Source organism: Lonchura striata, chromosome 4A (assembly GCF_050655825.1).
Source record: "Lonchura striata isolate lonStrDom1 chromosome 4A, ASM5065582v1, whole genome shotgun sequence".
Classification (NCBI taxonomy): Eukaryota; Metazoa; Chordata; class Aves; order Passeriformes; family Estrildidae; genus Lonchura; species Lonchura striata.
In genome coordinates, this window is record NC_140742.1 from 9280923 (window position 1) to 9307338 (window position 26416).

The window sequence follows — 26416 nt, forward strand, 5'->3', positions numbered from 1 at the left end:
GTTTTTTCAAAATTAGTAAATTACTAATTTACTTTGAAGCCAGATACTTCAGCCAAAAGGATGCCTGAATGTAAGGTGTTGCTCTAGATGTCCAGGGTTCCATAACCCATTGGAGTAATATTGCTTATAGAGTATACAACAGCACAGGGCCTATCCACTTGAGGTTTAGATATCACCAAGGATAAGGCTTTCCTGCCCACTTTGCCCCCTGTTTTGGTGTTTGATCACCTGTATGGTGAGAAAAAAAGAAACAACCAAACATGCACATACTGATCAGAATTTCAGGCACTGATCTTAATTTGGTGTCTGCAAACCTGTGGAGAGTGTTGTCTAATTTATTTAAAAAGCCTTTAAATAGCATTGACTCTAATATCTGTGATATCTGTCTCAGGAATGTTACTAGAGGCACCAGTTGGATGTGGTGCTGTTGATCACAAGATTGGGGCTTTTCAATCAAGCCAGTTTGATGTGTTCCTAGGAATAGAGCAGTAGGTGATGATTTACACGTTTCACCCTGTTGCATGTAGCAGGCCTGGATATATTTTCTGCTCTTTGACATCCACTGGGCCCTCCCCTCTGGAAAACAAAGCAAGTGAGCCATGTTACCAGTATGTCACTTAGTGAGCCACACAGTTATAACTGACATTGAAATATATCTTGGTGAGCAGCCCCTGGAGTTTAACACTACCAGCCTGAGGGTCCCTTTTCCATTTTCTTTTCCCCACTCCCCTCTTCCTTTGCAGAGCACCTATGAGAACAGGCCATTCCGTGCATTGTATGGCTTGTAATTTGGGAGCAACAGATCCTCAGCAACTCCAGCTTTTATGGGTTTGGGAGCAAAGTGTCACTAGGCTGGTGCTTTGTGGTGTGTAGAGGAGCAGTGGGTCAGGATGAGGGTTGGACAGATGTGAGGAAAGCAACATGCCCAGAATATCAGCAGTAATATCCACCATAACTCTCTTTGCTCAGACTCATTGCTTTGACTCTCTCCTGCCTGTGTTCATTACTGATGATAGCCTGAGGGTCAGGGCTTTTTATAGAGCAAGGTTTGGGGATGGTTTAGTGCAAACAAATAGAGGTTACTTAGTTCCTGTTAATTCCTGGTGCTCTACCCCAGTGGTGGCTAAACAAGTGAGATGCTGGGGAGCAGTGAGGTCAGAGTGCTCTGCAAGGGCAGCTGAGCTGGGGGACCAAGGGGGATGCTGAGCCTGGTAGAGCAATGACTTCCCAAACCAAGGGTGAGTGAGACATCTCCTGTGTCTTCCCCATGTGGATTTTACCCTGAGATCTGGCTGCTGGGATCACTGTGCCAGGTTAGAGCAAGCCTTGAGTAGTCAAATCCTGCCAGGGAGGGGTTGCAGAACCTTTGGATACTTTACATTACTGCAGGAGGTGTGAATCTCTCTAACATCTGAAACTTTGTAGTGCTACTGAAGATGAACTGTAAGACTTGTTATTTTATAATGTGGAGTGTTTTCTTATGGTTGATAAAAGGAATTAGGACTTGAAATTTAGTGTGTTTTATCTAGTGACTTAATCAGCTGTGAGACTGGCTGTGCAAAACAGATCACAGGCTGTTAATGAAAATTTCTCTGATATGGGTAAAACCTGAGATGTGTTGACAGCAGACAGAAATCAAAGGAAAATTTGTGTGTTTCAGTTACAGACTTGACAGAAGGTGAATTTGAGAGCAGTAAACCCGGCTTGAGCATGGTGTCTAGACTATATTATGGAATCTTATTTCCAGATTATTATAATACAAAAGAAAGGGGATAGTATTTGCACATCAAGAGACCAAGTCCATGGCCTGGTCCCTCTGACTGAGTCAGAACCATCTGGTTCTTGCCTAGTGTTGGCAAGTTTCAGCTTTTATTGCATTCCATCTTCCTTGCTGCTCAGGGAAAATTGCTTGCTAATTAACAAGAAAAATCTCCCAACGTGTAATAAACATAGAGACCTTTCTTTAAAACTTTTCAGCTTTACTGAGAGGTGTCTAGTCTTCAGATATTAACAAATGATGGTACATCTCATAAATAGCTGTCTACCGTGATCTGAGCTACTCTGCTCAGGAAGATGGCAGCGTATTTGGAAAACAGATGGCCTTAGTCATGGTGCTTGTACTCTGCTGGCCAAACAGAGGCATCTCTTGCTTTTACTGCTTTTGTGCTATTTTTCTCACTGTAATGTTTTCATGCTTGTTAAAATAATATGGTTTTGTTGCATTGTAAATAGTTGTGTGGTCATACTTTCAATTCAAACTGGCTTCTGTTCATTCTATGCAGTTACTATTCAGAAATTTAATATGCTTCTTGTTTGTTTTCCAGATGCTTCAGTAGAAATGTTATATAAAATGGAGTCTAATGTTAATCTCTGTGAAAGCACACTTATAAATGCCATTCTTGCTCCAAACACTGCTGCCCAATGTTGCTCACTGCTTATGATTTCCAGTTAACTTTCCAGCCATCTGACAATGCTTCTGTCCAAGCCAATTTGATTCAAGCAATTTGTGAGGAATTGTAGTGGTTGTTTGATGAAAGTCAAGATATTGCATCTCCTGTGTTCCCTTCAGCTACAGTTGATTTGTTTTTTGTAATTTGATCACAAAAAGCACTCAATCTTCCTTGTTCCAATTTGTTTTATTGGTCACTGTGCCATTGCATGCAACAGTGAATGTGGGAACTTCTTCCTGGATTTACAGGAAAGTTTCAGTGACATTTACCAGGGTTGCTGTCATTTCTGCCTATTCAGACAGACATTACTCTGCAGGTGATGGAAATGAAAAAGAGCCACAGATGACAATGACTAAAACTCAAGTTGTAGCAACTTTGAAAAATGTAGTCAAGGAAATTTGTACTTCCTGATTGGAATACAGTCAGAATTATAACAAACATTGGCAAATATAAATTCTCTAGCCCCCTCTCGGAGGAATCTGCAGCTCTGAAAGTACTCCTTAGACCTGCTGTATGTTCTTCATGCCTGCATGTTTCAGTGTTAGTATGAGGGAACCAGACAAAATGTGTTTATAGTTAGAAAAGTGCTCAGTTAGGAAAAGTCTTTGTGAATGGAAATACCATAAGAGGAAAACTTTCCAAGGTTATTTGCAGCTCCTGAACTGAGAAAAGGTGAGAGGTGAATGGGGTTGAGCCCAGCAGCCTTACTGCAGGCTGCAGCTCGTGTCCAGTTGGCACTGAGTTCCAGTGTGATCTCTGCTTTTTTGGCAGAAATCCTGCGCTGACCAGGCTTTCCTTTATGCCTCTTGCATTTGGAAAATTGTGCAAAAGCTGTTGCATCTGTTCAATGTGCAGCTTTGCAAGGAGGAACTCCTTGCATGTGTCTGGAAGGTTTCCTTCTGGGGCACAGAGCAAGCTGCTTTTAGTGGTGTCATGTCCTGATGTTGTGGGGAATCCCAGCCCTGCTGAGGTGATGTGCTTCAAGAGTATGTAAGTGTTTTTAACCCGGTGTCTCCTGAAAGACAATAATTCCTGCCTGTGTCTTGAGTCCATGCTGCACAATGTTTGCAGCTGGCAATTTGCACAGGACCTGTATCACATGCAGAATTGGTGCCTGTGGTTGGGGAAAGTATTGATTTAATGCACTCTACATTAAATGTATTAATCTCCTTGAGGGTCAGGATCACTACATCTGTGTTGAGAGCATCTTATTTCTCCCCCCCCGTTCCTTAACTGGCAAAAAACAACTCAATATGCAGATTTTTCTTGAAAACTTGGGAAGAAGATTGGAAAAACATTAAAATGAATAACATTTCAAATGAATGAAATGGGTAATGTTCCCCAGAGCAAATAGGATTTATAGCAATTTCAATATGCATGTGTGGGGGGAAAAATACTGACAAATGTAATAAGAGAAATATTAGGGGTTTTTTTAAGCAATCACTATGTGTAAAATATTGTCCTTGTGACTGAAAATTTACCTTGATGCTGAAATAATGCATTGGGCCTTTTCCTGTCAGCATTATATCACAGCCTCTGTATATTTTTCATTCTCCCAGGCATTATTTTCCAGCTATTGTCCTCGGTACCAAACTCCATTAATAATATATATTTATAGCTGGAGATTTTTCATAATATATAAAAATGAGGAAGCTGCCACAAAATGGCTTTTGGTTTCCTCTGAGACTTGCAAAATAGATATTAAAAGCAAGTGATTTAAACCAGCGATTTTATTAAAAATGTATTATTGCCATTTGTAGTTTTCACAGTTATTCTCCAGAACTATCTTAGGCTTCCAAGAATGAAGTATGAAGCTTTGACTCAGCAGCTTTGTTTTTAGTTTATTTTAAACTTTGAGACAACAAATCTGCTGGACCAAGTTTATGCCAAATAAATGTGTGCCAGACTTATGCCAGCAGAGCTTCTGATTCAGTCTCTCATTTCAGTGGGAGACAGCCAAGACAGGGAAACGAAGGACTAGCTGTTTTCAGATACTTAGTTGTGCAGATCAATACCCATGTGGATTTCCAAATGCCTAAGGAAGTTGTGTTTCCTTGCCATGGGCTTTGGGAGTAAGTGACCTGCCTGAAAGCTGCAAGAAGTACCAAGTACCATTTGGGAAAATCATCTATGGGCCAAATGTGTTTTTCCAAATCACACAGAAGCTGGAATGGAGCAGGAATTTCTGTGTTCCAGCTGGGGACTTCCTCCATTTGGAGGCCAGGCTGTGCCAGCTCTGGCTTGCTAATTTGGGGGTCATAATTTGCATATTGATCAAGGTCTCTTTTAGCCTTGTATTTGGTTCAAAATGATTAGCGTATGTCAGGCTGTATTTCACTGGTCAGTCTGTTAAAACGGTAACAGTGATGGTGTTTAATGAAGACTGATTGCATAGGCCAAGTAATGCTGTTGGCAAGTATGATACCTAATTCAGTATGAAGATCACAAATACCTGAAAAGAAGAAGTCCACCCATTGTTATTGGTGAGGGGAGTGGTCAGTACTTGAACTGGAAACCTTCTGAAGTGGCAGGACAAAACTGACTCTTAGGACAATGCATTCCCATTTGTGTTGTAGGACACTTGACAAATGGGATATGTGAATAATAGTTTTGAAAATTTAAAGAGTCAGTGCTTTCTATGTACTTGTTCTGGTCCATGTGAACATATGAATTACTTCATGCAGACATATTGTGAGCCAGAGATGAAACAGGTCTATGTGGATTATGTAAGACATAACATTGTGTCCTGCTTTTGCTGGATGCATGTGGGACTGGGGACCAAGTGTTGCTGCCTGCACACCTCTCCTTTGCACAGCAGCATGAAGAGAGCTGGGAGAGAATTTCATCTTTGAAGGTTCTAGAAGGTGCTTTTCCCCCCTGTGCTCCTCTCTAATATTTGGCCTTATATTGGCTTAGGTAGCTTGTATGATTTCTTGCTCTTCAATTGCTCAGGGAGGAAGGAAAAGTAAATGTGGAAGATTTTGACAGTTCAGTATAAGCTTTTGAATTAGTTGACATTTATGTCAGAAGTAGTGGGGGAAATTCAGTTCAAGTTAGAGGTAATGTTTGTTCTGCATACCTGCTTTGTGAGCCTATTTAGTGAGAGAAAACATTTCTTTATATCTCAAGAAAGATTTTCATGCTACATTATGTCATCGAAAAATTATATCATAAATTGCTATTTTGTCATTAAAACCGTTATGCATTTTTTAAAGGAAACCTACACATTCATAAATAAAGCAAAATAGCAGCATTAAAGATAGGATATACTTCAAGGTAGTGACTACATCACTGCTTTTTCATCTCCTGTTTTTATTACTCTTTGCTTCTGCTGATAGCTTTTTCAGGGGAGATTTTAAAAATGGATTGCCTGTGATGTTCTTCAGTGTTGGATATAAATAAAGGAAAACTGCTGTGTGTTATTTGTTGGAAGCTTCTTGTAGAGCTGTGTAATCAGGGCAATTAGAACTTTGCCTGTAGTTTGTCTTGTGGGTTTGCAGTGCATACCAATTTCATCAGTCAGGAGCTGAACATAAGTGCCTGGCCTCCTCATACATCTGGAGACTTGCTCAGAGAGAAATGGTTTCTAAGCTGACTCCCCTGGATCCTACATCATTTGTGATAACAGTTTTTCTTATCCCCTTGAAATTATTTTAAGGGTGTTTTGCTTTTTTGCCTTTTTCTGCATTTCTCACCTCAGTGTACGGATGAGAATCTGAGGTGGATGATGTAAAAAGCCCGGAGCTATTGCTGTTTACTGGAAAGAAGTGAGGAGAAAGAGGCAGCAGAAGCTGGCTGAGAATAGCCTGTCTCAACGAGCTACAGTGCTTCCAGGACTCCTGGAAAATCAAGGATTGCAGTGGAGTCCCACTGCTGGGATGGGTGCTTGTGCTTGGATGGGGAGGAATGAGACTTGGTTATTCAGAGAGTGGTTTACTCTCTGCTTTTCCCTATCCAACCTGTTGACAGGGCTAATTTTGTAAGTGTTCTCACAATCCTCTAGATCTTGGCATAATGCTGTGCTCTAGATCTTCCTTGGTGCATACAATATTGGTTCTCCTTTGGAAACATTTCCTTTGCATTTCTAAGATTATTAACAATACTATAATTCTATTTAGAATTTAGCATTAATAAGGTAATTTGTATGTTATGAGCTGTAGTTGTAGAACTTGACCAACGAAAAAGGGTCCTGTGTCTCAGGATTAACCTCTTGTTTTCATAGTTGATGGAAACTAAAAATTGATACAGCCTCAAAGATATCTGCTATATATGTAGCAGTCATGGTGAAAATAGTAATGGGGGTATTGCCAAATGTGCCTGATTTTGTCTCTTAAATACACATAAGAACCAGTAGATAAGTTTCTATTATACCAGTGGTTTACTGAAACTGTTTAATTGAGATAAAGAAGCTATATATGAGGTTATATTAAAGAATAGGCTTTTTAATGGCACTGTTAAAAATATTTTTTTAAGACTAGGATAAGTTACTATTCCAATGTCAGCAAAAATTTGGAGATTTTTGCTGCTTTTGGTGAGGTGAACTCAAGCAGGTGTGGCTGTTGGTCAGAACTGGGGGCTGTGCTTGGCAGCTCCACTGACCACCCTGGGCAGATTTCCAGAGGGAATGGGAGGGACTTGGGCATCTTTAGAGCTCCAGTAATCTCAGTGTTTGTATCTTCAGGAATATAAAAAAAAACCAGCAATAGATAAATTTTGTTTAAAACAATAAAAAGTATCCTGCAGCACACAGCAAAGATGTATTTTGTTTTTGTCATGGATGTTGAGCTCTGTATTTAATAAATGCTATTAAAATAACAGTGGGATATGAAATATACTGTTGTATCTTAATAGTAGTGCTATCCATTTGCTGGCAGATCAGTGTTGTGTTACTGTGGTGGCTGGAATGGTTTTTGTCACATCTGTTGCAAGTTTGGCTGCACTGCTGTGGCTCATGTTGCCTTCTGGGATGAAATCCTGACTGCTGATTACACCCTGGAGCTGGATTCACACATTTCTAAAGTTAGATGTGGGTAGGGAATGTTTCTCAGGCAGGTATCTTGAGCAAGACCCTATCTGGTAATCCTTCTTAGGACTTGTGTTTTGGATTAAATTTATGTTTTCCCTAAAGCATTCCCAGTGATAACAGCTTTCCTGTGTGCTGTGTCTGACCACTTAACCCCCAAGAGGGTGCTAAGGAAGCAATTGGAGAGGCTGATACAGAGGCTGCAGCAATCATTGACAAATTGTAGGAGATGCAAATATCTGGCCAGATAATGCCAACTGCTGTGTGCAGCAAAGGTGAACACCTCCAGGTGTGTCCTGTCTGCATGTCAGCACTCTGTGCTTTCAAAGTATCCCAGCAAGGAGCTTGTTTGGTATATGCTGAGGTGCTTGACAGTACAAGTCTTCAAATCAAATGGAAGTGTTAGTATTAATTTTTGTCAGCAATGTTGGGCCTCCTTTGTATGATCTGTGAAAGGATATTTGTGTCTCCTGCTCCTTTGACTATTTGAGGTGATAAGGGAGGTGTCTGTGGGGAGACACAGTGCTGGGCAGGACAAAACCTGGGGATAGGAGGAAGCTTTGTCAATGGCAAGAAATCAAGAGACAATAAACAGAGCTAGAAAACAATTCAGAGGGAAGATTTTTGCTGTGATATAAGACATGAAAGTCAAAGGCATGGACTTTGGTCAACTACAAGTGCCACCCTCCCAATCAATTACTCCCACTCCCAAATCCTGACTGAATGGTCAAGTGAGTGGTAGTGTCTGCAGAGCATCCTGGAGCATCTTAGGAATTTTTCTTTAAATAGCAAGGCCTCTGACATGATGTATTAAGATAACATCAAGAATAGTCCTTTATCCAGCATTATTTTCTGGCTTTTGGAGATATTTAAAACAACTTTGTCAGTTACCAGAATTTAGCAGGAGTGAACTTTTGAGATGCTTCTATGATCCTTCCAGTGGTGTTCTGGAGTGACAAAGCAAGGAATGGTGTATTGACAATGGAGTGAAAATATGGCATGGGTTGAAGAGAGCCTAGGAATAACTGCCCTGGACTTCTTAGAGCTTTATTTTTCCTTGATATTTTAAAAAGCTGAGAGCTGGTTCTGTAGCACTTAGAACAAAAGACATGTATCTGGGAAGGGTTTGTGTGGAGCCAGGCACCTGGTCTTACCTGAGGAAAATTCAAGGTCAAGCTAGTGTTATTTATCTAATTTAAAGATGCCAACTGGTTCTGAATGTTTTTTTTTTTTAATTTATTTTTTCAATATGAAATATTATTAAACTTGTACCTCTCATACAGGTCTGTTGGCAGTATGGGGTTCTGCTTCTATATAGTTTATAAAATTGACTATTTTTCCTTTTAATTGCAATTACTGGTCTAATCAACAGTATGGTTATTTGGAGCAGTAGAAGCTGCAAGGTGTTTCCTCCTTTTGGTAGTGCCAGCACACAACGAACATCAGTTGAAATGATGGAAGTTCAAGCACTGAAAAACCAAGCTGTGGGCCTGGCTTTCAGCTGTGTGTGTTTTTCCTTTCCTGAGCGTGGTGTTGTGCATTCTGCCAGCCAGGGACGGTGGCAGGGCTGATGTCACAGTGTGACCTTACCCTGGGCAGTGGCACACACAGACTTTCACACAGAGTGGGAGGTGCTGCTCAGGGTGAGTAGGGGTGGTGCTGCTCAGGTGAGTAGGGGTGATGGTTCTGTGGCTCCTGCTCGGATTTTTTTCCCCAGACACGACTGTAGATGTCAGTGTTTAACTAGCACAGTGCTGCTGCCTGCCCTGCTGAGAGCTGCACTCAGCCTTTGATTCTGGCTTTTCACTGCAAGGGGGGAATGTGCTTTCCAAACTGGGGCTTGGTGTCTGAAAAGAGATGTCTTGTAAGTGTCAATGAAATAGTGCTTGATTTAATAGCCAGTTTTTTCCTCATTCTTAGCAAAATTCCCTCTGTGGCCTTGTATCTTCCCACAAAAACCCTCCAAATTCAATTACAGGCTTGTAAATTCCTGCTATAGATTTGAAACTCTGGTTCTTTTTGGCTTGTGGTCATACTGTATTGCCAAATTGTATTCACGAGAAGCATAGACTAGTTCTGTGCTTTTAGTATTTCTTGAGTTTGTAAATAGTATTTTGGCCAAGGACTTGTATAGTTTAATTAAAGTTTCTTAATGGGATAACTGAAGGTCAGAGAAGGCTCCTGTTAATAGCAGAAGGCTATGGCTGTAGAACATGATGATTTTGAGCACTATATGTATCTTTAATTGTATAATCTCATTAAGTGCTGATTTTTTTAAAAGTCTGATTTGAAGGACACTCAGCATTCTAATTAGATTCTCCTTTGCTAAACCCAAAATATGTTTTGAAAATAAAGGTGGGTTAAAATCATCAAATTTAGGAGCATATGACCAGTTGTGGAGATGAATTATGTGAAGGCAACTGGTTAAAATATATGTAACAAGTATGTATGTTTTAAAAAATAGGTATGCTATGTGTATTACAATGTGAAACCAAGTTAATTGATACTCCTGTGTCTGATTTTTTTCAAGATAGCAGGCATTGCATTTTATACTGGGCTTCCAGGCAACTGCATCCATCCACTGAAATCTTTCAGTTAATGGAACAAGGTGTAAATAGGACTTGAATGAAACATACTCTGACTGCCCAGTGCCATAAGTAAAACCTTGCAGAGTGCTTGTTGCTGCATACTCACTTCAGTGTTTTTTTTTCCCCAGTATTCTAGTTAAAATTTAAACAGCTCAATAATATTGTCAGTTGTAACTGAAAAATATGAGGAATTCCAGTAAAAAGATTTATTGTGAAAGAAATGTGTTGCTAATATTCCCCATAAGAAACTCTGAAAATACCGTAGGTGAGACAGGTAGGGTGGCCCTTTAACTTGTCTTGGTATTTCTATGCCTGGAGTGGAGGAAATGTAGAAAAACCAAATTCATCTGGTTGCAATTTTCATGTCAGGATTCCTAGCTGGGGAAGACTTGTCCAAATTTGGCCACTGTGGTCTCAAACACTGCAAAATTCCAGCTGGGACAGGACTTTACCATTTGTGTCCTAAGAGCCCTGACTATTGGAGGATGGGGAATGTCAGCTGGATATTGCTTTGCCTGAGATCTTCACTTTGCACTCTGGAGACTTGTGCCTTGAGCATGGAAATGGTGGCTCTGGGCTCTGCATTTGTGGGGGCAGGAGTGCAGAAAATGGGAATGGAGTGTCTGCAGGGGACTGAGTGGTTGGAATTTGCTTCCAGTGGGGAGCATAAATGCTACTTAACAAGGACCTGAATTGATTTCTTCTGGAATGTTGTGTACACATCTGATGACCCGTGTCCAAGGAAAATAAACTGGTGCAAAGAAAGCTTGTTAATGTGATAAGGAAAACAGAGACCTTACTTTATGAGAGGAGACTAGAAGAGCTTGGCTTGTTTGCTTAGCATGGTATTGCAAAGGCCAAGAGAAGGATATGTTTGCCTGCAAATATATCTAAGAGATAAATATCAGGCAGGGGGAAGGCTGCAGCTGGGGAACAACTAAAGCTTAGTTCCTTGGTAAGGGCTGCTGCCTTTGCAGGGGTATAAAACCCCTATTATTGTTTTCCTATTATTGTTTTCCTGAAAGCAAAAGCCCTGGTGCTGCTGTCCAAGGGCAGTGGTGGCACATGAACCACAGTGTTGAAGGTGGTGCTGTCCAAGGGCAGTGGTGGCACATGAACCACAGTGTTGAAGGTGGTTATCAGTCAGCAAAGCACTGACAAATTAAGGGGTCTCTGATCCTTTAGAGCAGGTTTTAGGGGATTGGGCAGACCAACCCTTTGACCAGGCTGGTTGTGATGCACAAGGACCTTCCTCTCTTTGACAAATGGAATACACATGTAGGGCCCTGTCTTGCTGTCTAAATATGGGCAGCTCAAGGATTTCTAAAGCAGATGCAGGTCTTTCAAAATGGACCATGGGAAAGCCCCTGTGCAGGGGCTGTTCTCTTTCCATGCCACTAATTGCCATTAATTTGAGTGGCTTTGCCCTGTGAGTGTATCTGCATAGAGACACTGAACTCTGCCTGGGACAAGATTCTCACACCAGGAGACCCTTTCAGTTGAAAGGTGACTTAGAGTTCTGTATAGAGCAACTCCCAGGGAAAATGCTTCATAACAAAGAGAAAAATCCTCTCTCTGGAAGGACTTTCTGGGTTATACCCAAGCTTTGGACCACTGTAGATCCTGTTCCCTGTAGGAAGGATGTGTCCAATTTTCCATGTTGGACTGAAATTTAATTTTAGCCTTTTAGAAGATCATGGGTACTTCAGCACCTCATGGAATTATCTTTTTCCTTTGCAAAAACACTGCTGAGTTAACTGTATTGCTGGAAGAGATAGCTTGATCACAAAACACTAATTGCATCCTGTTTGCATTGAAGAATTTGTTCTGCATTTGTGAATCATCTGTGAGAGCTGGTTGTGATTCAGTACCTCCTACAATCACACCTGGTCAGGCCTTCATTGGCACAATCTCCATGGCTGTGATTCAGCTGAAACAGGATCTCATCTGCTGGATTCCTGGGGCTGCTCAGAACTCAGAAGATATTTTGACTTTTCCAATCATCTGCTGGAGTATAACCACTCCCAAAGGCAGGCAGAAGAGCCTCTGGACTCGTCCTCTTTTCCTTTTGTGTTCAGGTATTGTCTGTCACAAAAAGTTGCTCAAATCTCTTGGCACATTTTGTGCCAGTGCTTAGCTGCTTCTGTAGTGAAAGGCTTCATCCTGAGCAGGGGACAGTAAGAGTGGCAGGCAGGCTGTCTGTTCATAGCATTCCTTTTTAGGCACCTCTGCCCTCTGGGTAGCTCAATAGATGTCTCTTTTCGGGTAGTTTATCTGCAGTAAAGAAACTGTGCCCTTGTTTGTGTTATTCTCACCCTTAAGATCTTGTTAGTGGGAGGAAGAACTTGCTCTGGAGTTATTCTCTGAATCCCAGGGACAGTTTGTCCTTATCAAGTGATAGGGACAGGCCTGAAATACAGCTGTAATCTGACTTATGTTGCTGGGTCAACTCCCTGGTAAGCAGGACAGTATGATGCAAATCAGTGTTGACTTGACCTTACGTAACATTTTTGTCTTGGCTAAGCCTGGACAAATACTTGAAATACTTGCATACAATCCTACCACCTCTCTAAAAAACTGGAACAATAACTTTAAAAGTTAAGCTAGTGGATAACTTTAACGCTATGATGCTGATTTTCATTAAAAGAATTGTTAATTTGGAATAATGTGTTAGTTTTACCCTATAGACAAACTTAGTGATTTCTTGTGGCTTGCACCTAGGTACTTCAGGTTTTTTTCTTACTGTGTTGGATGTACATTTGATATAATATTATTAGTTTTGCTTGCAGTAATCCTTGGGGATAGTCATTCTTTCCATTAGATCAATAACACTTTCCTACTAAAGTGCTTTGTTTGAAGGATAGTCATCCCAAGTGTGGTATGCCCATTATAAAACCCTGTAACTGTTAATTAAAACAGATTGAGGTTTGCACCTTCTGTTATACAGTCATATTTGGAATGATATAAAATGAGAAGTTCTGTACAGGAAAGCTTTTTGCTCAGATATTGCAAGTGTTGTCTCACCATCCACTTATTTCCAAAGAGGGATAATATCACCTGTTTTCCTCTGCAGTTGTAGCTGGCAATAGGTATGGTATGTGTCAGAATGCATTAGTATTCCAATGGCTGCTGCCATGACTGGGAACAAATGCTGATATAATCAGGGTGCAGGATGATGTGCATGCAGCCCAATCCAGTCTAGGCATGACTGAACTGTGAATCAGCCTGGTGTGCAAGAGCAGGAGTCATGAACTCACCAGGTTACCAGCACAGTAATTCTTTAGAAGGTCTCTGCTTTATTTGCCAGCCACAAAGAAGAGCTTTTGGCTGAGTGTGAGCAATGGTTTTTTGGAGGCTTGGTCTTGAGAGAGGCAGTCCACTGTGCCAGTCTCCATCACAAGCACTGTGAGTAACTGGAGTTCTGGAGGATGAACAGAAGTGTAGAATCTTTTCACACTCTCTTGAGATATGAGAGTTTTGTTGCACACCAAAGTGAAAATCCTAAGCACCTCTCCTTCTAATGGATTCTCCCTTCAGCTTTCAGCTTTTTTGAGAATATTTTTGAGCATTTAAATGCTCTCATGTATTTGTTTTTGCTGGTAAGTGGAGTTTGAATCTAGGAATTCACTATGAATCTGCGGAGAAGAAATAAATATTTTTTTCATGTAATTTTCATATCCATCCTTAATTTTTGGAAACCATTCCTAGACCTCAGAAGGTCACATGTGGCATAAACAATTGAGAGCAGCTTTGTTGGTGATTAACACCTCTGTCCTTAGCAGGTGCTAAAGTAAAAGCCTAATTTGTGGAGATGATGCACTTAAATATCAAAGCAATACATTATTAGTCTCAGCTGCTTGTATTTTTTTGATGGTGAGCTTTTTCTTTTCAACCCTGCCTGTGTTGAGGGGTGGAAGGAGTTTGCAGTGTGGTGCTTACTGAGTGTCTGACTCAGTAAAGTCAGTCCTTCTCCTGCTACAGCTCGTATGTGAGACCTGCCTGCAGCTTCCTCAGTTTGATCTGCATTCAGAGCCTTCTCCAAGGCAGTTATTTTACCAGGGAGCAAAAAAGAAAGATGCTGATTACTGGATGTGCAGTTTGCCCAAGTAATCTTTTACAGAACAATGTTATTGGTATGTTTTTAAATGGTAAGAGCAGGGTTTACGTGACTGGTCCCTGACTTTGCTACCCGAATTTTGGGAAGGAAAATGAGACAAAATGTCACTTCTTCAGATAAAGTCACTTCAATTTCATGTCACAGATGCTGTTCAAGACAGGTGGACAGTGCCTAGCAATATTTTGGTTTGTAAATGACAGCTATTACTGGGCTTTGAGAAACATGGGCAGCCAGAGGCAGTGGAGAGCTGTGGTGTCTGTGAGCTGTGCTGGAAGGGTTTCATTTTGTGCTTCTTGTTAAGTACCTGAAAGTCCAGTGCAAACTTCCCCTTCTGGCACCTGGGGGCTGGCCATACTTATTGTAGAGCAGAAATACAACTTGCAATGAACTACATTTTCATCATCCTCTATACCTCCCTAAGCTTTCAGACAAACTCCTCTCTGCTGCAAACCTTGCATGCTGAGAAGCTTGTGTGGGAATGACTCAGTGTGGGCATAATAAAAAGGTTAAAAAAAGGGTAAATATTGTCAACTGTGGCTTCAGCTGTCTTTTGACTTCTGACTTCAGGATGAAAGGCTGCCTCATGAAATGCCACCTCCTGACTTGTTCCAGCTTCTGTCCTTGTGTGGGGTTCCTGTGCCCCATGGACAGTGTATTGAATTTCTTCACAGTGCCCATCATATTTATCTGCTTAGTGCTCTGCAAGGTGCAGGGCTGCTGCTGTCCCAGTGGAACTCTTGTGTCCTCCAAATGACACCACCAGGGACATAAGGATTTAAACTGGGGGCTCCCAGTGCTAAATCTGGGCATCTTCTTTCCACCTTGCTGTGCCTACAAATCCGGCTTTTATCACACCACAGGCATTTAATTATTTCTTGGTCATTGCTGACTTCAGTAATTGTCTGGAAAATTCTGAAAGAAAAAAAGGATCTTTAAGCCTTTTAAAAAAAGTTCTTTGTTTAGTCCCTTTTTCAAGCCTCTGGGACTCTGCTACCTCTTTGTTAGCCTGCTGGGGGAGAAGTCTAGTTGTATATTTTTGGGACCATTTTAGCTTACAGGTCCTTGTGAATATCCTGCTGTTGGGTGTTGGCATGGGTAATGTTGCAAATGCATAGTTTTTGCATGAGAGTGCTATTTTTTATGAAGAAAACATGGTATTGGGAGTTTTTGGACTCTTCTTGATTTGATGATAAAGGAGAGTAATTTGTTTTCAGGGTGGTAGTAAAACAGTTAAATGCCTTTTAGTGTAGCAATATGTCCCTAAAACACACATACCTGCTGGGGGATGCTTTTGTCTGTAATGAACACTAAATATTGTACCAGTTTAATATGCTGTTTTCTTGATCAAGTAAGCTCTTTGTCTTTTAAACCTCCTGATTGTAACTGTGGGGAAATGTGTATGTATGTGTACATATTTTTTTTCCTTCTTTGGTGTGAGGCAGCTGTGATAGTAAAAGTGGTAGGAAGTTTTTGATTGTGATTACAGTGTTGCTTTAATCTTGTTTTGGAGGTGAATTTAGACAAGCAAACAATTCCTCACAATATAGTCAAGTTTTACTTGATGTGGGTGGGATTTGACCTCTGCTGTGGATCCTTGATGTGCTTTATTGAGATTGATTCTGAGGCTCAGAAGGGGAATGGCTGCTGGGACTTCACTGGTTAAAGGGAATGACTGAGTCCCTGCAGGAGCATTAATTACTGCCTGGAGCAACTCAGGAAAGGAAAGAAAGAAGCTGAAAGAATGCCACTGAAACATTCCTAGTCTAGCTCAGTTTCTGTGGAACTAACAGAAGGAAAATACAGTGCTCTTTACATAACATTGTTGTTTACTTATAATTAGGAAAGATCATACTAAAATGACAGTTTTTCATATTTACTTCTCATTTGCTGCTCTTGAATTGTTTTAGATTTCTGTTGTGCCTTTAAGGGATTTTTATATCTAAGCACTTCTGTCAAAGGAGAAAAAAGTATCATTGTTGTAGGCTGTTGTTTGTATATTAGGGAAATATGAAGTATTTCTGTCGCTGCATTACAAACAAGTGGAGTGGTTCTCTGTGTTCAGTAGTGGTGATTTGTACTATTTGTTCTTAGAGGAATTTAATCCTTAATTTCTCTTTTCTTCAGCAGTAGCTGAGTGTTTGCTTTTAAATTTGGAAGAGGAGTGTATTTTATACCAAGTTGTCCTGGAGATCCAAGTGGGAGTTCTTGGTGCTCACCAGATTAGGGATAAGATTTTAGAATGAAGCTGAAAATGTAAAACTGTGTCAAGATTTATTTTAACAGTGGAGTAGTTCAACATGGAATTTGTTGTAAAGACTTTTCTATCATAAGAGTTCCTTTATTCTCCTTACTGTTCCTGCCCAGGTTTGAGCATGCTGAACCACATCCTCATGCTGAACCATATCCTCATGCTTAATTATGTGCAATGCTCATATTCTGATCTGCTCAAGGAAGAGTGATAACATAGAGATATATATTTTTGGGTGTTGCTTCTATTGATGTATCTGCATTAATAATGCAGGATTTTAATTATTTTAGTGCCTTTAATATACTCTCTGTCACTCTTATGGATCAAAATGAACTTTAAAAATGTTTCTGTTATAAAGAGAATAATAGATGGTTAAGATGCTTTGCTTGTGCAAGAATGTTCCTTGTGCATGATATTGGACTATAATATTTGCACTTAATGCAGGGATGTAAGGAGAGTGTTTTGTTCCTGCAGAGTTGATTTGTATGTGCAAAGGCAAGTGTACACTTGTGTACATTTCCCTTTCAGGAATCTGTGACCTGCCTCTGAGGATTCTATAGTTCTGAAAAATGTGTGTGTTTGTTGTTTGTTTGTTTCCCCCCTTCCCTTCCCCTTCCCTCCCCCCCCCCCCACCCACCCTCTGAGTTGTACAAAAGTTTGGATGATTGTTTCAAATGCCTTTTAAAATTTTTTATTTGAAATCTCCTTGGTGGCTTTGGTGATCTTGCACAAAATGGAAGAAAATGCCAACCAAGCTTTTCATTCAAATGAAGTTATTTGGAAGAGTGTTTCTTTTATCGAGTTGTGTAAATGAAAGAGGCCCAAAGGAAAAGACTGTCTAGAAGCAGAAGAAAAGCATCAGCCTGACTGCAGGAGAGGGGAAGTAACTAAAATATTTATTTCTACTAGGTTGGAGAACAACACGTGTTAGGCAGGCTTGACTTTTTTGAAGGATGAACTTTACTGTGACATGCTCTGCTACACACAGCAACAAACACTCCCTAAAGCAGAACATCAGACAGAACATTCCGTGAGTGCAGGGTGCTGGATGCAGGATGGTGTTTATTTAAAAGAAGTTGGCATTTCTCAAAAACCATGGCAAATATGCCATTATTTTTATTTTCTATGCAACCTGTGATGTATCAGACATGTTCTAATGAGATTCAGAAATACCAAGCTTATAAATATTGATAGGGAAACTTTGTTCTCATCCATGGAGAGAGATTGCATTTTGCAATTATACAGCTTCACTCATGTGAAATGTATTGCAATTTGTTCTTCTGTCTCCTTCACAGGAGAAACTGTTCAGAGTTACAGTTCAATCTCTGTTCTCAATCAACCCTCTTTTGCCACCTGCATTTCCTAGTTGATGAGATATTTAAAATTGCCTGGTGTTCAAAGGATGCCAGACAGGGAGATTTCAAAGGCTTATGTGCAAAGCTTAGGAGAAGGCAGCAGCTGCTTTTCTAGGAGAAGAATGTCAAAAATCATCAATTTGTCATTTTAAGGAAAATGATGTATTTTTAACCAAACCTTCTAAAAATATTGATGTTTTAAAATTGACCTTTTCCAAGGTTTTTTATTTTTTTACGTTTATTTCAGGGGTTTATGGATAAATTCTGTGGAATATCCTCTAGGACAAGTCACAGCACATTCCAGATAGTACATGTTACATGTGCAAATTTGCACATACACATGTACAAAACTGTGCTGTACCCCAGTAGTGTGCTATAGTTCTTATATCAGTTGCAGTGAAACCATAGAGGACTTTTTCTCTCTTCAGTTCTTCACAGTAAACTCCATCAGGAATTTTCAGGCCTTATTTAACTTCAGACTTGAAACTAAAATAAAACAAGCTCCCAAATCTCATAAAATTCAAAGGAAGCAACATGATATTTAGTTTTCATTGTTAATTTTCTTCCTGCTGATATTTTATCAGGTGAACTTGATTGTGAAGTCTGCAAATATTAAAATTGGTCCTCCTTTCATTATGGTGATGTCTCTCCTTAAGTCTGACTGATGCACTGATTAGCAAGTGACATGTGAGTGCAGAGATTGCTTTTCATTCTTTCAGCCTTCACTTGGATTTATTAGTTTAGATGCATTAGAGACAATCTGCTGTGAAAGATGGCTGACAGGTACATAGTCTCTTGTAAGCTAAGCCTTGTATGTAATCTTATGCTGCTTGTCTAGTATCTTTTAAGCTGAAGACAAAGCTTTTGAATCTGATTTAAAATAAAAGATGTATCAAGCAAGTGCTTCCTGGGAAAAATGACTCATCTCTGCTGCTTTCACATAACCGTAGCCCGAGAAACTGAGATTTGTAGTACCTGTTTTGAAACACAGGCAGTAAAACTGCAAAACAAAGTGGATTGTAGTACACCTCACATTAGAGGGATGTTTGTAAGGGCATGGAGGCTGCTCAAGCTCTCTGCTGCTTGTCTGTCTGTGGTGCTGGCCCTGGGTTTTGTCTTGCAGGGCTATGGGGCAGCAAGGTCTGTGTGCTCCAGCTTCACACCCTGAGCACTGCTCAGGATCCTGCTGCCCTTTGCTCTTGCCTGACTTGTTCTTTTTCCTCTCTGCTGCATGGAAACTCTATTGCTCTTAAACGGGGGGGGCCCCCTTTCAAGGGACCTTGCTGTGATATAATAGGTCAAAACCATCATGGGAGCTGGCTGCCATGTGAAGATAGAGTAGAAGGTTAGGAATCCAGTGGCACTTTATTTCCTGTGCCAGCCACAGGCTGCTTGCCTGCTATCCCACAGTTATTTGTATTTTTGAATCTGCTGACTATAATTTTCTATGATTCTGACTTTGTTCCCTAAGTAGAAAACAAGAACAGGTCACAGAGTGAATAGATCAAAGCTGCTTTAATAGTACACATTTTGTCAAATGTACATAGCCATAGAAGAGCTGTATTCAAACTGAATGCTGTTAAGCTTTTATTGGTACCTAGTGAGAGCATGTAAATACATAAGATATTGAAGTAAAATTACATCTTGAAGTTCTTGCCCTCAGAATTATGCAAGCATTGATTTTCAGTATATATTGCAGTTCCTTCATGCAGAACCATAATGTATTTACTTACTATCTTGTAGAAGGGCTTATGAAATTACTTGCTTCTGGGAACATGAACCTGTGTCAGAAACGAGGCAAAAATCAAACACAGGCAAAACCCCAGATATCTCCAAGTGCCTGAAGCTATTCTGTCCTAGGCTGTGAAATGGCAAAAGAAGCAGGGGCATCCCAGTTAAGCACTTGTACTCGAGTGACTGCAGAAATCCATACCCTGCTGCAGAAGGGGATGGCTCTTTAGGTGCAACATTTTCCTTAGATGAGACCATTGAGAATGACACACTCTTTGGTCAATCTGTCTGGAGACTTTTCTCTTGACAAAATGAGCAGCTTAATGTGATGGCCAGGGGTGAATATCACAGTCAAGCTGCAGAGGGAAAAATCCATGTGGAAGGAATAAGACAGAGGCTCACCTCTCTAACTTAGCAGAGCATCTCTACTGGGTCACTGAAATATGAAGTGAAGTTACAACAACATGAACTTAGAAATGTTTTTTTTTGTGACGTGCAAACTGTTCTGATGAATGTACTGTGAGGGAGAAACCTGCTGTGGATGGGAGCTCCTCTGGGCTTTGTGCCAACAAAAAATCACCTGGCTGTGGCAGGTACCATGCTGTAGCTGCACTAACAAATTCTAATAAGTGGGTGAACAAATATTTATTGGCAAAAATTTAGAGAACTTGGACTCGGCAGTGCATGAATATAATTGTATATGTTTTGGCATTCTTGGACCTTGACTGCATCAAGTGGATGTTCCCTGGATATTATCCTGGATTTGAGCATATCTGTTTGGGATGATCATTGCCCTGGAATACCACTGTGCAGGGCAGCAGCTCAGGATACTGGAACACTCATGAGGCTGCCTCCAAGAGGCTTTGTCCACCTGTGTTTTATTAAACTGGCACAATAAGTATTAAAAAACCAGGTACTTTATCTTTTGTGTATATGAAATGTGTTTAAAACTTTGATGTTTCAATAGAGAAAATACCTTGATGATCAGTCATGGCTCTAAAACTCATAAATGTTTCAGTGCTGTGATTTGTGGTGGTTATAGATAATTCCAAATGTGAAGCTCTGCCCAATACAAAGCAGCAGTGATCTGAAGCTGCCTGTGCTTTATTAGGCACTTAATACAATGAGAAATTTCCCAACCACAGGCTGTGATAAGACTGTAGGCTTCAGATGTTCCCCTAATGCACTGCAGCATGTATGGAAAAGTTAAATGCTTTAGAATGTGTGAAGTGCTAGTGGAGTATCTGCAGAGAGTGTTCTCTGCTGATATTAAGGGGAAGTGACTAGGGCAGAATACATACTAAAAAGCATTCTGTGCCTCATCAGCTAAGGCTGCAAACAGATTTCTCACTGAAAGGTGGTGTCCCAGTGTGCCTCAAGGACACATGCAGATGTGCTTCCTCAGTTCTGACCTGGGAAGGTTTTTCACAAGCTGATGCATTAACTACCTTGCATTTGTTCAAGGACAATTCACAAATAGAAAGATGAGAATTTGAACTATTCTGGGCAGTCCTTTTATTATAACTCAAAATTAGAAGGACGACATTTTTCATAATTAGGGAAAAAAGCAGGAGCAGCTGAATGACTTCTTGTTATTAAAGAACAAGAGACTATTCCTAGCAGATGTGAATATGAAAATGAATTATGCTTTTGGATTGTTAGTAATAAAATAGTGAATATTTCTTGTTAATGTAGGAGATATTTCCCTAGAATTGTTTGCTTACTTGCAATATAGTGGCTGTGTTCTAGGACAACAAAAATAATACTGTATATCACTGTTTTTTTTCTATATTTTTGTGGCCAATTGAAGCTCATAAATTCATAAATTCTGATGGATTCTAGTGGAATACAAGTGTAATAGGGAGATCTTCTGTGTATTTTTGTTACTATTCTTAAAATTGCAGCAATTGTTATTATTATTAAAATTAAAATGAAGACAAACACTGAGTAATGGAAAAATCAATGTAACAGTAACTCCTAAAATTGGGCAGCAAAGTTTGGCAGCAGGAAAGAGGGAAAAACATTAGTACATGTTTAGAATGATTCCCTAAGAGGTCTTTTGTACCTTTTTCCTTGGGGAGGTAAAACTGTTGTTTTGAATTTCAACATTTAACTTCTACTGTTTGAATTATATAGAAAAAAAAATATTTGAGATTTCCTAATTACTGAGCAGACCACACTTCCAAACTGTTTCCTGATAGAGTTTCCTGGCACCAGGTCAGAGCTGGCTCCAAGATCAGTTTACTCTTGAACACTTAGATCAAATTCAGAGTGCTGGATCAGAGCTGAGCTCCTGCTACCTGTGCTGCTCATCTGTGATGTGAGGGAGGGTGTGCACAGTGCTTTTCCTGATCTGTGCCATGTAGTAAAGCTGTCAGGAGTTGCTTTTGCTGTTACAGAGTTCATCAGTGACTCTTGCAATATCCTGTTTTGTCTACCATGCATCTGCCTGCTAGTTCCTGCTGCCCAGGATGTGTCTCCTCCATGGGTTTTCATGCAGAGCATTGCTCAACCAAAAAGTCTGTTCTTCAGCATCCACTTTCAAACTGTGGTGTGTGGCTTGAGTGGGACAAAGCTTGTTTTGCAGATGGATGACTCGGAGAGGATAATCTTGCTGACAAACACAGGGTATTTCACTTGCTAGCACAGTATCTCTTAGGTATTTGTGCTCCTGTCTACTCTGAAAAGTCCCCTGTGGTGATTTTTGGTTGCATGCCCTGAGTGTGTTTGACTTGCTGCTCTTCCCATAGGAGCATCCCTGCTATGGGAATAAGCCATTCATAAGCCATCATGTGGGGGCTCCCTTAAGGATGTTCCTGGCATAACACAAAAGCATTTATGATCTCTTGCTGCCTTGGGGTCTGTTTCACAATTGTGAAATTGGTTTTATCCTAGAGAAGCTGTTAAAGAGCAGAGTTTTTTTTATACTGGATTGTTTTTAAATTTATTTTGAATGTCAGCATTAAGATAAGGGCATCACTAAGCATAATAGATGATTTATCAATTCACTGCACACCACAGGCCAAAATATATAAGTACATTTTAATTTTATCACTGTTTGTCAAGCAACAGTTTTGCAAATGGATCATACAGTTGAGAAGAAAATGTTGTCATCATACTGGCAGTTCTGCAGTGCTAATAAGGAGTGGGTGACAATGAAAAATATTTGTCATGTTGAAGCAGTGAGACTAATCTGCTGGATACTTTATGGTAGTTAATTTTCACTCCTACTTTCTGATTATTGATTCTGAGGCTTTGATGAGACCTATTTTCTTATTGTGTTTAACTAGTTATTGTCATGTATTAAACCACTTAAAGCACCTAATAACAAATGGGTCTTCTTCTCACTGTCCTAAGTTTCATTGCAGTGCTCTTAGCAAAAGTATTCCTCTGTGTGTATCACTGCCTTACATCAGCAACTACTCCTTGCTTTGGTTTGTCCTCTAACATTAAAGTTTCCTGTTGCTTTTTATTCTGGAAGGAGCAAATAATTTTCCTATAGTAAAAATCATGTCCTCTGTCTCTACAGAGCTGTGTCCCATGCAGGTGGGAGCTGACAATCCTTGCTGCCTTCTGCCATGTGGTATAAATAGATTCTGAAAAGGTGAGGCAGGTTCAGCAGCTGGAGATAAGGACAGCACAGGGAACTCAGCCAGGATGAAATGATGATGTTGTATGACTGAGAATTTCTTGCTGAAGCAGATATTGGCTGTGAAATGGTGGGGGTTGACAAGTATTGCATGATATCTCTTCTAAGAGAGATTTTCTAGAGATCTGTGGACAGATTTGACTTTCCTTTTTTTACCACCTGTTTAAGTAAAAATATTTGAAATTGGAGAATGATTATTCCCTTTCTGAGAATTTTCTCCCTAAATGCTGTTGATGAACTGTTACATTAATTTCACTGGAAAGAGGAGCAAATAATTGTTTTTGGCAGGCTTTCAGGTTTAATGCTGTTTTTTGGTGCTTGTCCTGTGCCATCTCAAATGAGCATGTAGGTTTATATTAATATATGACATTTCTGTCTGTCAATTACATGGCAGTGAATATAGTGTCTGTGAACAGAGTTGAAGGATAAAATAGAGGGTGCACCTGGTCACTGCAGAGGAGAAGTATAAGCAAATGTGCTGCCTTTCATTTCAGACTCATTGTGGGACATAGATACTTCCACACAGATTCTATTTTCCACTGAGCACAGCAGTCTCACTGTGGCCAAAAGAGGATGCCTATGGAAAGAATACATGGAACAAAGTAAATACACACCAGTTTTCTGCAATTCAACAATTTAAGATGTCTTGACCCTATGGGAATGCAGACATTCCTTAATGTATTTCAAGGAATCTGACAGATTAAATAATGCTTTAGTTCTCTGTAAAATGGTTATGCTGGGGGATGAATCTTCCAGCTAGAAAATGGGCTAAGAGAATGATATTAGAAGTTGCAACATTCTCAGGCAGAGCTGGGGGAAGCAAACTAATGTTTTAGTAGATGGGGATGACAGATAAACAATAGCTGAGATTTTCAAGAAATTAAAAAGCTTATAAATATCTGTTAAGATACTGCATGGCCTAGAGACTGGTAATAAATAATGTACTTTTTGCCTGTTCAGATTTAGTGAGGACCTGCAAGAATGCTGTTTTTTCCACTTATGACTGTTGCAGAGCTGATAATGCTCCTGGACTCAATGTCTTGTGTCATTGTGCTGAGTATTCATTTGTTTTGTGTATGAATGAATTTTCTACTTAGTTAGAATGATGGATTATGCTCAGTACAGATGGGACTGGTGTTGGCTACGGTCTCCTCTCATTAACTCAGTGAGGAAATTCCCATTGATTTCAGTGGAAACACGCTTGTGCCAGGGCTGGAGTGCCTCTGGATGCTTTGGCCTGTGGCCACTTGCAGGGCAAAGGTAGGATTTTGTGCCAAGGCAGTATGTTAAGTATTTGTGCTGTTTGTTTGTGGATGAAATGTGGGTGCAAAAATGCAAACTCTCAGTCCTTATTAATTTTTCCACCTGTGACACTGGAATTTGGCACATTTCCATCCTCCACAAATCCTGCTTCAAGAACATGGCCTTGTAACAATCTGTGATGTTAGTTGTGTGTGGCGTTACTAACAGCACGTTGTTTTTCTAACTCATTAATAAAACCCCCAATGTTTTGTAACATATAAAATAATACTGTCCAGAAACTCTCTATTCTGTCTTGAAAACACCACTGTCTAAAAAGTGTCTGAGTTCAGAGAAACTGAATTTACGGTAATTCGCTTACAAAAATCTGTGTAGCTACTCTGCACGAAATCTGTACAGCTAAACCAGGCAAGATTTCTAACAGAAGCTCCCCAAAGCCCAGGAATATTGTGATGGATAGTTCTTGGTTTAAGGTCTTGATTTTGTTGTTTAATTGGTTAGGAATGGACTGTGAACTTCTGTACATTGTAATCCAGAGTTAGCAGAAGCTAGAAATGTAGATTTGGGTTCCCTTTCCTGTTAGCATGGTGAAGTTAGAGTAATTGAATATTTTGTTTCATGTTTTTTGCCATAGTTGTGAGTGTGGTTAGACACCCTCTTCTGGCTGGAATCTCAGATGCTTGGAATTGGCTTTTGCTACAAATCCCAAGCCCTTTCTTCCTGAGGTCCATTGAGATTCCATTTTATAAATGTCTTTACTGGATGATGGATATTGTGTTGGAGGTCTCACAGTTGAGACTGAGGCTGTACAATTTCTTGCCTTATTTAAATCTTTAGATCTTGTCAGTCTGAGGACTATGTGTCTGAGACTTTGCTCTGTCAAATTGTCTTGTACCAGGAAGAGTTTGAAAGAAATCAGCACAGAGATGGTCAGAAAAGTGTCAGATCTTTCTCTTCTTCCCATTCTGCTTTAGTAAGAGAGGGGTATGTGACCCAACACTATCTGGGTCTATCTAGACAGTTGTCTAGAAGAATGTGAATTCTTTTTCCTGTAGTCCATCCTACTTTCAGTGAAGGAATTTTTATTTTTTTGTGAGGTGATGGCGACAGATGAACCTAAATGTGGTGGGTATTCTTGAAGGAGAAGCTGTCTCATTTGGGTGGTAGGTTGGCTGGTTCTTTACACACTTATAGAAGTTTGTCAGCGCTGGTTCTGCTCTTGATTTTGTTTGTGAGCATTTGGTTCACCTGGTATTTAAGTGGGCAAGTGATCCTGAGTGATAGAGCCAACAAATTCTCACAACTTGGAGCTGATTCCAAGCTGAATGAAGAACTGTATTTTCTTGACCAACGATAAAACAATTGGTTTCCTGTGTGAGATCAGCTATCTTTGTAGAGCTTATTTTGGGTTTTTCAGTATGTCAGGTGTTTCTACAGTAATACATAAGATGCAGGGGCATCTCCATAGATTGCTTAAGTTATTCTGGAAGTTGCTTTTGGAGGGAGAATATATGTGGTGGACTATAGGACATACTGAATTGTTAAAGAATCAAAAACTCATATCTCTTTTCCAGCCTTTGAATTTCAGATAGCTGAGCATGGGCAGAACAGATGAATCCCAGAGCTTATAACTCAAGACCATCATTTAAGCTCATAGAATCACCTTTCAAAAATACACTGAAAAATAAAGCTGTTCAACTGGTCTTTTCTAGCAGTAGAAAATGAGTTTTCCTGTGATATAGTACTAGGTATTGTGTAGTGAGTTAGTAAGTATTTTAAGAGTCCATTTGTTCAGGGCTAGAGTTAGACATTCCTGTCCTGAGCAGCATCCTGTTGTGTTGAATCCAGGTACTGCTGACAGCAGGGGCTACGTAGAGACTGCATGAATAATTCAGTGGTTGTGCTAACAGTAAAGATTTTTTCTTCAGTGTTCTTAGGGAAGGTACTATACCTGTATGTTGCTAATTTTAACAGTGATGTTTTATTACTTACCTG

General features: G+C 40.1%; 1 long non-coding RNA gene across 1 annotated transcript in view; it reads left to right on the forward strand.

Moving 5' to 3' along the window:
• Positions 1–1102: 1102 nt before the first annotated feature.
• LOC110480443 (uncharacterized) overlaps positions 1103–26416 on the forward strand; it is a 421448-nt gene continuing 396134 nt past the window's right edge. The window contains exon 1 of the long non-coding RNA XR_014952404.1: positions 1103–1238. This is a non-coding gene — a long non-coding RNA (uncharacterized LOC110480443). The remainder of the gene's footprint in view (positions 1239–26416) is intronic.